The sequence below is a fragment of the Callorhinus ursinus genome, unplaced genomic scaffold, assembly GCF_003265705.2.
Source record: "Callorhinus ursinus isolate GAN/ISIS: 27379988/994484 unplaced genomic scaffold, GSC_fseal_2.0 scaffold17, whole genome shotgun sequence".
Classification (NCBI taxonomy): domain Eukaryota; kingdom Metazoa; phylum Chordata; class Mammalia; order Carnivora; family Otariidae; genus Callorhinus; species Callorhinus ursinus.
The window spans coordinates 31,217,467-31,229,642 of record NW_027397079.1 but is presented as its reverse complement, the minus strand read 5'-3'; the positions used below and the strand labels follow the sequence as shown (position 1 = coordinate 31,229,642).

At 41.6% G+C, this 12,176-nt stretch overlaps 1 pseudogene; it reads right to left on the bottom strand.

The window, feature by feature from the left end:
- Nucleotides 1–7,191: 7,191 nt before the first annotated feature.
- LOC112834786 (ras-related protein Rab-7a pseudogene) lies at nucleotides 7,192–8,127 on the bottom strand (annotated as a pseudogene).
- Nucleotides 8,128–12,176: the final 4,049 nt, after the last annotated feature.

Below are 12,176 nucleotides of genomic sequence, written 5' to 3'. Positions count from 1 at the left end.
AATCCCGTCCCCAGGGTGATGGGTGTGGTCTCTTTATTCCCTTACTCAATCCTCAATATCACCCCAATTCCTTTTTATATCATCAAAAAGAAATCAGTTAAAATGGACTCTTTTCAGAACAGCCGTAACTTATGGAATCCACTGAACTCACAGTTCTGTCAGAAAGAGTAAGATTGGGGGGCGCCTGGGTGGCTCAGTTGGTTAACCGTCTGCCTTTGGCTCAGGTCATGATCCCAGGTCCCTGGGATCGAGCCCTGCATCGGGCTCCCTGCTCCATGGGAAGCCTGCTTCTCCCTCTCCCACTCCCCCTGCTTGTGTTCCCTCTCTCGCTGTGTCTCTCACGGTCAAATAAATAAATAAAATCTTAAAAAAAGAAAAAAAACGAAAGAGTAAGATTAGGACCCCAAATGGTAAAATTTTCTCTCTTATTCCTGCTTAATGTTGACCACAAATTTTAACATCTCTGGGTGTCTTACTCAGTCCAGACTGCCATAGCAAATACCAGAGACAGCATGGCTTAAACAACAAACATTTATTTCTCCCCATTCTGGGGGCTAAAGTCTGAGACCAGGGCACTGGTAGTTCCCATGTCTGATCATGGCCACGTATGGATGGCCATCTTCTTGTTGTATCCTGGCATGGTGGAAACCGGAGACAAGACAAGCTCTCCCACATCTCTTCTTATAAGGCCACTAATCCCATCACGAGGGCCTCATCCTCATGACCCGACTACTCTTCAACATACAAATTTTGGAGCGACACAAACATTTAGCCCTTAGCATTGGTTCCTTAGCCCCATTCTTTTTCATTGATGAAAGAAAGAGTTTGAAGTATGACATACTGACAACATTCTTAACATTGACCAGAAACTTTTAACTTCCTATAATTATAATAAGACCTCACACTCTCAGCAATAACTTAAAACTACACGAGTTGTGCTAATATTTTTATGGAACATTCCTATATGAGAAACAAAAGGATCCAAATTTCTTTAAGTATTCAGAGCAATATGAAAAACATGTCCAAAAAATGTTAAATAAAAACAAGATCAATGAGACACAACTTAGAAAAATTTCATATCTGTGATCTCAGAATTGAAGATGCAACAAAAAAAGGGAATTGTTTCCAAAACAAGGAGAAGCTCTTCTCAGGCAATTGAGAAAATAATTCAACAACATGAGCAATCAGCTTTGGAGGAAATATCCCTTGCTCAATCTAGACAAAGAATGAGAGAGAAAGAATAAGAGAGGGAAAGATAGAAATTATTCAGTCAAAGGAAAATGGAATCAAAATAGTGGAAGAAATCACATCATAAAGTGTTTGGGGCAGGAAACTCATCACTTTTGCCTCATCCATTTTATAATAACTATACATTAACTATTGGTGGTTTTTTTCTACTTATATTTTCAAGTAAAGTGAATCATGCTTCTAAAGTTGTCTGTACAGGGTCCATATTGTTTAGAAGCAAAATACTAGGCAAATCTAAGACATAAATGAGTATCTTTAATGATACGTTCTGTTAATTTTAAGATTAGAAACAAATGTTATTATCCATTGGATGAGCTAGCCTTCCATTCTAGGAGACACTGGTGATTCAGAAATGTAATATCCATTTTCGCTTTCCTTCTGTATGTTGGCTTCCATCCACATCTAAAAGCTGGCAGAGTAGGGAGGGAAAACTGAATGGGAAGAAATCAGAGAGGGAAACAAACCATGCGAGACTCTGGACTCCAGGAAACAAACTATGGCTTACAGGAGGGAGGAGGGGTGGGGAGATGGGGTAGCCCAGTGATGGGTATTAAGGAGGGCACGTGTTATGATGAGCACTGGGTGTTATACACAACTAGTGAATTGTTGAACACTAAATCAAAAACTAATGATGTACTCTATGTTGGCTAATTGAACATAATAAAAAAGTAAATAAAAAATAAATAAAAAATAAATTTTTAAAGCTGGCAGAGTGTATACACACACACACATTTTAGTTACATGAAAAGTTATTGTTTTTTTCTTTTTATTTAAAATCAATTATTAACATACAGTGTATTATTAGTTTCAGAGGTAGAGTTTAATGATTCATCAGTTGCATATACTTATTGTTTTTAAGCTTAAAGTGGATGATGTGGTTTATATACCTATGTTTGGTTTTGTTTCCATGGTTCTTACCTACTCACTTAACGAGGTCCTATCTCAGCACCTAGGTGGCTCAGTCAGTTAAGCATCCAAGTCTTGGTTTCAGCTCAGGTCATGATCTCAGGGTGGTGATTGCAGGGTCGTGGGATTTAGACCCACATTGGGCTCTGCACTCATCAGGGAGTTTCCCTCTCCCTCTGCCCCTCCCCCCATCAAATAACAAATAAATCTTTAAACCAGGTCTTCTCTCATTTTCACAGCGATTTCCCCATAGCTCTTGATTTCTCACTATGCTTCTGCAGGCCCTCAGTAGAACTTAGCAGTAATCAGTGAAGTCCACTCTCTTTGTAGGCATCATTGTCCTCATCACCTGCAATGACATTGCCCTCCACCAGGACATGGACTATCGTCTCAACGGTGAAATCATTCTGCCATTGGGCTACCACCTTGTTCCAGGGACATCCATGCCCAACACATCACTCAGGATGGTGTTCTTTTTGCCCATCAAGAATTAGCCAGCCCCAAATCTTCATTTTAACACCTGCTTTATCAGACTACTCTCAGTACCACTTACATTAGTTTCAATCTCCTGAGAAGGAAATGTCAAGACAGGATCAGAGTTGTAAGAGATTTATTAAGGAAGAAACAGGATAAGGTGGAAGAACCTTCAGATTAGAATGCTGATCTAAAGTGATGGAAGGAGAAAGAGAAGGAAGGAGGGTTGAGCAGGAAGAGCTTTCAACTGCTGCATGATCCCAGGATTCAAGCAGTCTGTGGGAATGTCCAGAAGCAAAAGTTCTCTTTTGGAAGAGTCCTGTAATATTTCCAGAAAGACCTTGCCTTAAATCTCTTGCCATCCTCACTCAGTAGCTGGGAGCAGCCCACAAAAATGTAGATTTGGCATGAATGTGGCAGTGGATCAAGAAGGACAGCTTGGGGTCATCATTATGCTTCCCACAACAAAAGATCTGTGTGGCATATTTTCACCTTTTTTTTCCCTGATTTTCAAGACATCAACACCACCAAAACATGCCACAAATTTTAGAAGTAAGCCAGATGAAGAAAGTGTAAGTGAGGTGGTATTTTGGAGGTACCTGAAAGACCCTCTTGCATGCATCTGAAAGTCCTTAAACATCTATTTGCCTCATGGACTTCCATTAACCCAAGGTGAAGACAGACCTATTTCCACTTGAATAGTGTGAACATACAATTCATCTCTTAAGGATATTTACATTTTATGGCTGATCTCTCAGTGAACTAAGGGATAGTTAATGTAGAGGGAAAATCTTTAAAAAATAATGACTTTAAAACTAGGGTCAGTTTTGCATTGCCACAAACATACTATCCAACCTTGGGGAAGTTAAATAACATCTGTGGGACTCATCAGGGGTTCAACATTGAGTTAAGAAAACTAAGTTCCTGGGGCGCCTGGGTGGCTCAGTTGGTTAACTGACTGCCTTCGGCTCAGGTCATGATCCTGGAGTCCCACATCGGGCTCCCTGCTCAGCAGGGAGTCTGCTTCTCCCTCTGACCCTCTTCCCTCTCATGCTCTCTATCTCTCATTCTCTCTCTCTCAAATAAATAAATAAAATCTTTAAAAAAAAAGAAAACTAAGTTCCTGGTACTATGTTAATTTGAGGGGACATAGTCCCTGTCTTTTAGGAGCTCAATTGATAGAGCTTTGAATCAAATATTCTTTATGCCATCCTCAGCTTTAAAATGGTATTATTTCACAGCTTTTCTTAAAAATGAATTTTAGCTAGTTGGCAGGAAAGCTGTCTATAGCACATCACATGAAATCATTTAGAGATTAGATAATTTTGTGAAGTTTTGGATAAATGACTATTATCATCAAGGCAAGATTCTCCAGAAATCAGCCATAAATTCTTAAAGGGTAATTACATACTAATTCATTTCTTACTGCTATATTCTAAAATGGCAAAATTTCTAGAACCAGGCTTATATCACCAAGGCTTCAGGATTCTGCCCATCGTATAACAAAATGGTTTTCAGCTATGTCTGAATTCATTTCTCTTTCTCCCCTGATTAGCAACAGAGCATTGAAAAGTAATTAATTTTTCTAAGCTTTGATTTTTTTCCATCCATAAAATGGGGATAAATATGATAGATACCTCACAGGGATAGTTTGATAATTAAGTGAGATACTACATGTAAAATTCTTAACACAGTACCTGTCAAAAGCATTTATTAAATAGTCTATCATTTTTCTCAAAAACTGCTGAGTATTTGCCTGAAGAATCTGATATTTATTGGTTGTATATGTTGTGTTAGATTGGGTTCTCCAGGAAGCAGACTCAGACAGTGATGTGTATGCAGAAATTTCATCAGGAGTGTCTTCTGGATCAATAACTTTGGGAAGTGAAGGAAGTGGAACTGAGCAGAGAAGAGAGAAGGAATCTGAATTGTAATGCATTAGTAACAAAGACCTTGAGCAAATCCAAAAGTTGTTCTGGAGCTGGGACAACCCTTCAGAGCTCCACATTGACCAGTTACTGGATATACCCTGACCCCATGTACTGGGTTTGACCTTAGAGAAAGCCTTGTGTCCTCTTTGGCTGAGGAAACTTCCAAAGAACAACTCAGCTACTATCACTACCAGCATTGGGGAGAATCAGTCTTGTAGGATAGATCTGGGCAGCATGCCACAGCATCCACTACAATCCCTTTTATACTTCTTAGATCCAGTTTCTTCATATACTAATTTCTTGGAACAGATCTTCCAAGATTCTGGTTGATCTCTTTCCTTAAGGAAATTTGTAAGAGGAAAACTATAGGACCTACTACAGCCACCACTTCTGAAGTTAGTCTCAGGCTTTCCATTGATACTCATCATTTCCCCTCTCTATTATCCATTCTAGATTTCCCTCACCCTTGGCCAGCACCTCTCCAGGTTTAGGGGGCATTGGAGTGGGATAACCCAGAGCATCAACCCTCTCAGCCTGTGACTACTGCCCTTAACCATTTATCACCAAGATTGAAAACAGGAGAAGAGTACGAAGAGGTACATTCCAGTAGATCAAGTGAGTGCCAAACATATTCTTCCCTGTCCTATTGTGTAACAGCAACCTCACCTCCTTGTGATGATGAAGGAAAGTTGCCTATACCAGGATAGTCACTCTTTTCTTGCCTGCTGATACCTTGTTATGAGGATCCCAAAGTGATCAGGCAGAAGTTGCAACTTAAAATTTAAAGGAACCGTTTCAGTGTCCCCTGATGTAAATGTTCTCTCTGGAACAGGATCTTTAAAGCCACAGAGCACATAGTTGCAGAGACAGGAAGTACAAATTCCTTAAGTGGGTTACTGGGAATGATGATAAACCCAGCCACTCTCATTTCCTTCCACCCACCAGTTTCTAGCTCATGTATTTGCCCTCTAATGCATAGCACCATATCCTGGTCACTGCCTCCAAATCACTGGTTCGTCTCTCTGAAAGATAGTGCCATATTGGGGGCTCAGCTTTAACCTTATGACTGGCAAGTGGGAGAACTGGCAGAAATAGTAGCTAGATGAAGTTCAATAAGTGGAAACTATGGTTTTTAGCCCTATCTAATCATCTGGTTGCAGGTATTAGGAGAGGGAGAAATATCATTATATCACTTTGAGATATCTACTTTGTGATGAGAAGCATCACATCATTCTGACAGTGATGAATGACCCAGGAGTCTCATACATGATGTTGGCTGCTGCCTTCTGGTTTTTCTTATGCTTGGTCCCAAATGCACCACTTCCTTCTTATGATAAATTGTTACTGGGCCCACCCCACCTTCTGATTTGGTGGATCTAACAGAACCCAGGTCATGAGGAGCAATTCTGGCTGCCTATTCACATAGCCCAATCTCTCTGGACTATGCTATTATAGAGAGTAGGAGAATTAACATAGCCATAGAGTAAGATTGTAAATGTGTACACCATTTTCATCCCAAAGTAGATGTGAACTTTTTCTGATTTTCCTTCTTGATAGGAATGAAAGAGGAGTGCATTTTCCATTGGCCACATACAATGTATCTATCTGAAACCCTGTTAATTTGTTTTAATAAACATATCAGACAGTGGGCCACTGCTCATCCTCCAAGATCTGATGTTATAGGGGTCAAAATGATAAATTAGTTCTCTAATGAGGACAACTACCCTCACATCTTTTAGAACTTTAGCCTGATTCTTACCCTTCCCATATTTATTGTTTGCCATGAATATAACAACATTGGATTTTGTTTCTTATTTAATATCTTGGCTAGTAGGGTATTTCAGAAGTTTCCACTTGGTCTCCTCCACTATTCTTAAGTCACAGGCATAAGAGATCAGCCACCACTGAGTTTCTCAACAAATCTGAGAGTTCTCTCACCAGAGAATTCTTTATCACTCAGATAAGCAGAGTGTCTTCTGGGCTCTCCCATGGAACATAGTAGACTAGTGGGTTACAGAGTCTATCCAGTCTAGCATACCAAATTCCCTAAGCCCCCCTTTTTTTTCTTACACTAATTTATACATTTTTAATTGGTTGCATATATTAACATGTACTATAAGATTCTTTTCTAAGAAGCATTACATAATAAATGGATACTGTAAAAAGATCTGATTAGTTAAAAGTAACAAGCATTAACAGATACATACAAAACTCAGCCTGATCAGACTGGGTGTGAGCCTGTAATGAAGCATGGGGCACCAGCCTTCCCAAGTGGTAGCCTTCACAGGAGGGAGGGGTGGGGGTAGGGGGTAAAAAGACCACAAGACCGTTAAAAAAATCAGGTAACTAATTAGACACAGATAAACTGTAAACAGTTCTCTCTCCCCAGTGGACAAAAAGAATAAGCTTCTGATGCTGACTCCACACCAGAACGATTTCTACAGCTTGCCTGTCGTGCTGTCGTACAAGGGCTGATGTGGTGGGTGGGTAGACCCCGATGCGGTCATCACAGGCCTGGGCTGGAGTCTGTCTGCTTGTATCAGGGGTGTGTGTGTGTGTGTGTGTGTGTGTGTAGTCTGCTTGTATCAGGTGTGTGTGTTTGTGTGTGTGTGTCTGGAGTCTGCTTGTATCAGGGGTGTGTGTGTGTGTGTTTTAGGGTGAGTGTGTTGATGGGGGTTTCTTTTGGCAGCTGGATTCGAGAGATGACTTTATGTTTTGTTTGGAAGAGGAGAGGGGCTCGTGTTGGAAGGCCTAAGTGTGTTCTTTGTTTGTGAAGGACTCTGTGCTCTGCTCTCACTGCCCCTTCAGCAACTGCAGCTTTCCGCCGAGGCCTTGGCCCGGTCGTTCTTGTCCAGTTTGATGGGTTCGGGGAATTCATTGTACAGCTCCACCTCTGTTTCCTGTTTAAGTGCATTCCGTGCAATTGTCTGGAACGCCTGCTCCACATTGATGGCCTCCTTGGCACTGGTCTCGAAGTAGGGAATGTTGTTTTTGCTGTAGCACCAGGCCTGTGCCCGCTTTGTGGCCACTTGTCTGTTTTCGAGGTCAATCGTGTTTCCCAACACAACGAAGGGGAAGTTTTCAGGATCCCGGGGACTGGTCTGGATGAGAAACTCATCTCTCCAGCTATCAAGGGTTTTGAATGTGTTGGGGGCAGTAACGTCAAATACCAGAACGCAGCAGTCTGCACCTCTGTAGAAGGCCACACCAAGTGACTGGAACCGTTCCTGGCCTGCTGTGTCCCAGATCTGCATTGTAACTAGTCTGTCATCCGCCATCACCTCCTTTGTCAGAAAGTCTGCTCCTATTGTAGCTTTGTACTGATTACTGAATTTCTTGTTCACATACTGGTTCATGAGTGATGTCTTACCAACTCCAGAATCTCCCAGAATGATAACCTTCAGCAACACTTTCTTCCTAGAGGTCATCCTTCAAACGCGGCCGCTCCGCTGGGGGCTCCGGGCCGGACGCGTCGCTAGGGCTCCCACCAAGAAGGAAGTCCAAGGGAGAACAGGGGCTGAGGAGAAGTTCAAGTTACGGCTCCAGCCGACTCCTCGGCACTCCCCAAGCCTTCCCCTAAGCCTCTTGATAACTACTGCTACTTTCTTCCTCAGTGGCTCTGGCATTTTCAGCTCATCTAGGATGGCTATCACTTTCTCCAAGCTTCTAGGTGTACCTTCTCCATGCCAACCTGGGTGCACAGTAATACTATCTTCTAAAGTTCTTGCCAGTTTGATCCCGTATCACAAGGTGATTCTATATAGATAAACTCTCCATTAGCTAACCTTATATTTCACATCCTACCTTGATCCAGTGTCTCAGGACCCAGTCCCATATGGGGTCCAGATGATGCAAGTACATGTGAGGTAGGTCTTGCAATTCCTTCAACTTCTCTTAGCTGACACAGAACTTCCCTAACCAAGCTATGTTGTAATTTAACCCTCATTATTGATCTGGCAACTAGGATGGGAGGGTTTGGGAGGTTCTGAGGGGGCTGCATGTGTCTTTCAAAGCAGAGACCTCTGCATTATCTTCAAGCAACAGGAGAGCATTAGCCTGTAAGGTAAACCCTTGATAATTTTAACAATAACCTTTAGTGGGTCACTTATGTAGGTCCAGAGAGTTCAGAAAGATCTGAAGATTTAAGAGATTCAAGTGCATCCAACTCCAACATCCTCATCCCAAGTCTGATGAAAGCCCTGACTTTATAAAGCAGATTTGCTGAGGCTGAAAATTTGACCTCTCCTGGAGCTCTGCCACTCTTGTAATTAAGTCCTGGGCATAGGCCCCAGCTTTTTCAACACTCTGGCTGCAGTATACTCTATAGATGCTGAAAGGAAATCTCTTGGCTTTCAAACTTAACATTTAATTTATGATCAATCACCCCAATTTTGTGTTTCTCAATTCTTAGATTGCCCCCAGAAATTCCAGTCTTAATAATTATTCCCCCCTCAAACCTCCCAGACATCTAAGATACTACCTCCACCAAGACTTTCTCCCCAACATCTAATCAGAGTTCAGTATGGTGAAGTTGTAATAATCATGTCACTTTAGCATGTGGGAAGCCATCTATGCCCTTCTTTCCAACAGTGATTGAGTCCTCATTGCCAGCTCCAAAAGCCCATTTTAGAATCTGCCTCCTCAGGGAACTGTTGGCATCAACAATTCGAAACAGACTCTGAGATGAAGATTTGCTGGTAGGAAGCTTGGGCGGCGGGGAGGGTGTCCTCAGGACCAACGCTAGTGGGAGGTAAAGACAGGATGATTACACAAGAACTGCGATACAATCACAAAACAGTCCTCTGCCAATCCAATGCTGATCTCTAGAGCTGGAATGGCCCTTCTGAGGTGTTCTGTTCAGAGATAAGAGGTTGTTAATTGTTCATCCCTACATCAACCAGTCATTGGCAGGGGGCTGCCTCTGGGAAGGGAGTTTGAGGTTGGAAGTGACAATTCTCTTTAGTAGAGGACAATTCCCGGGGAGCAACACAGCTGAGATTTGTCAGCTGCCAAAACTTTCTGAAAATGGGGAAATGAGTGCCTTGGTTCTACAGGGGGATCTAGATGGTGCTATGCCAACCAATACACAAAATCCTGCTGTGGTAGGCAGAACAATGAGCTCCAAAGATGTTCATATCCCACCTCCTGGGCCTGTGAACATGTTATATACATGTAATAAATGTAATACATTATGTAATACATGACAAAAGGTACCTTGCCGATGTGATTAAAGTGAAGGACCTTGAGATGGGAAGAGTTTCCTGGATTATCCTGGTGGGTCCAGTCTAACCCCATAAGTCTTTAAAAGAAATTTTGTTGGCTGAGGACAGGATCAGGCAGATAGCTTTAGAAATGGAAGAAGACACCACAAACCAAAGAATATGGGTAACTTCTAGAAGTTGGAAAAATCAGGCAAAGGAATTCTTCCCTAGAGCCTCCAGTCAGAGACACAGCCCTGCTAACACTGACTTCAAGCCCAGTGATACCCATATTGGTCTTCTGACCTTGGAATTTTAAGATAATAAAATTTTGTTGTTTTATGCCACTAAATTTGTGGTCATTTATTTCAACAGCAATAGAAACCTGCGTTGTCCGCAAAGGAAACCTCATTATCAATTTTTGCATGAGTAGCTCAAGTACTTGCTTTATTAGTATGTTGCAGAACTAGTTTTTATTTTATTCTTTACCCCTCTCATCTGATGCCTATATCGTGGCCAAACAGCCCGTATATAAAATGACTGAAAAATACCTTATCTAATCCAACAGTAAGCTATTTAGGGCTCTCACACAGGTCTTCTCCAGGCTGAGCACCATGTTTTCATTATGAGGGAGTGCCTCCCTGCCCTCACCACACAATCTGTCCGTGGACCTAATTTTAGACTCTGAGAACCATCACGTAAAATGTTGGGTGGTAATCATCAAGAAATTGCATCATTTTTAATTTTCCAAGGAAATTTAGAAATATAGTGGGATCAAGGATCTAACCTCACTGTTTATACTCATAGAGCATAGTTTCTCAATGGCACTATTCACATTTTGGGCCAATTATTTGTTGTAGGGGTTCATTCCATGCATTGTAGGATGTCTAGCAGCATCGCTACACCTCTACGTGTGAAAGCCCACCATCCAACTTCCCTACCCTAGTCATGACAATTAAAAATGTCTCCGGACATTGTCAAATGTCTCCTGGGGAACAAATCACTCCCCTCCCCTCCTACTGAACCACTGTCCTACAAAGAACGTCTTATAGAATACAGAACTGACAAGGGCTTTAGAAATGATTCAATCCTGCAATCTAATGTTTAAAACTACAAAGTACTTCTCAAAGAGTTTATGTGACTTGTCCAAATTCATGTAGTTAGTGGCATGGTTAATGTCTACATACAAATCTATCACCTCCTTGGACCACTAGAAAAGACTATTTGAAAACTGAACATTTTTTCTAAAGCATTAATTAGTTTCCAGAGCTTCCTTCACATACACAGACAACTCAAACAAAGCACTGCGAGTTGACCCAGTTTTCTTATCCTTCTGTGTTTTTTAAGGTTTCATTCTTTAGAACTTTTATGGATAAAATTGCTTCTAATAGTGGTTGTCAGGAAAGCATTTCTGCTAATTAGTGGTGGTGACATGACAAAGATATATGGAGCCAAATAGGAAACTCCCACAATACCAATCTTCCTCCCTTTCCTGGAGCTGAAATGCCTTGTTACTCTGTTTGCATAGAGGATAGGAAGTGAGGGAGTCCCTCCTTTCTGAGCAAGGAGGTCATTCCTCAAACTTCCTCAGAGATTTGATCATCAACAAGCCATCAAGTTGCCAGGGGTTGGTTGGTTTTGTTAATTTGCAGCTCCATTTTCACTGAATAGAAAAGGAACATCAATAGCAGCCATGACGATTTCTAGGTTGTTCCAATCTTGATTCTTACTTGTAGTTAAAGGCATAACAATGTCAGTAGAATTAATTAAATTGCTGTCACTATCTCTCTTTTGTACATCACTCACTCACACACTCCTGTGGAAAATATGCTAATAGTTTTTTTCATTCGTATCTTTTATCTGTGGTTTTGGATCACTTTGCAAGCATATTTAAAGAACACAGGGATTGTGAGACAACTAGGATTTCTGAAAATGCTAAGCACTTAAGCACCCTGAGGAGTCCGCTTCAGTCCTTCAAAAACATGGGGATTTACTAAATGATTAATCAACAACCTAGTCAAATTTTGATCCATAATTCAAGAAAAACAGGATGCCATATCCTATTCAGTGTATCTGGAATGACTAGCCTCATGCCAGGAAGGGAGCTTGATCCCTGGGGAGGGACAGTGTCACTCAGGTTCCTTTTCAATTCAACTTTCCTGACTTAAATACTGCACAACATCAGGCAAGTTTCCACTTGTTAAACTGGGCTGAGGAGCTGTTGGGAGACGTATGCACATCTGTGTGGTTATGTGCCTGGCCCCCAGAAAATGCTGACTAATAATGCAGCTCCCCACTGCATTTTCACAAATAGACCCAACCGAAAGGGTAATGCTACTGTCTGAGATGATGCAGGTTTCTTTGCAGAACTGTCAAAACTCCTTTGGTTGTAGCCCCCACCATGAAACCTGGCACCAGG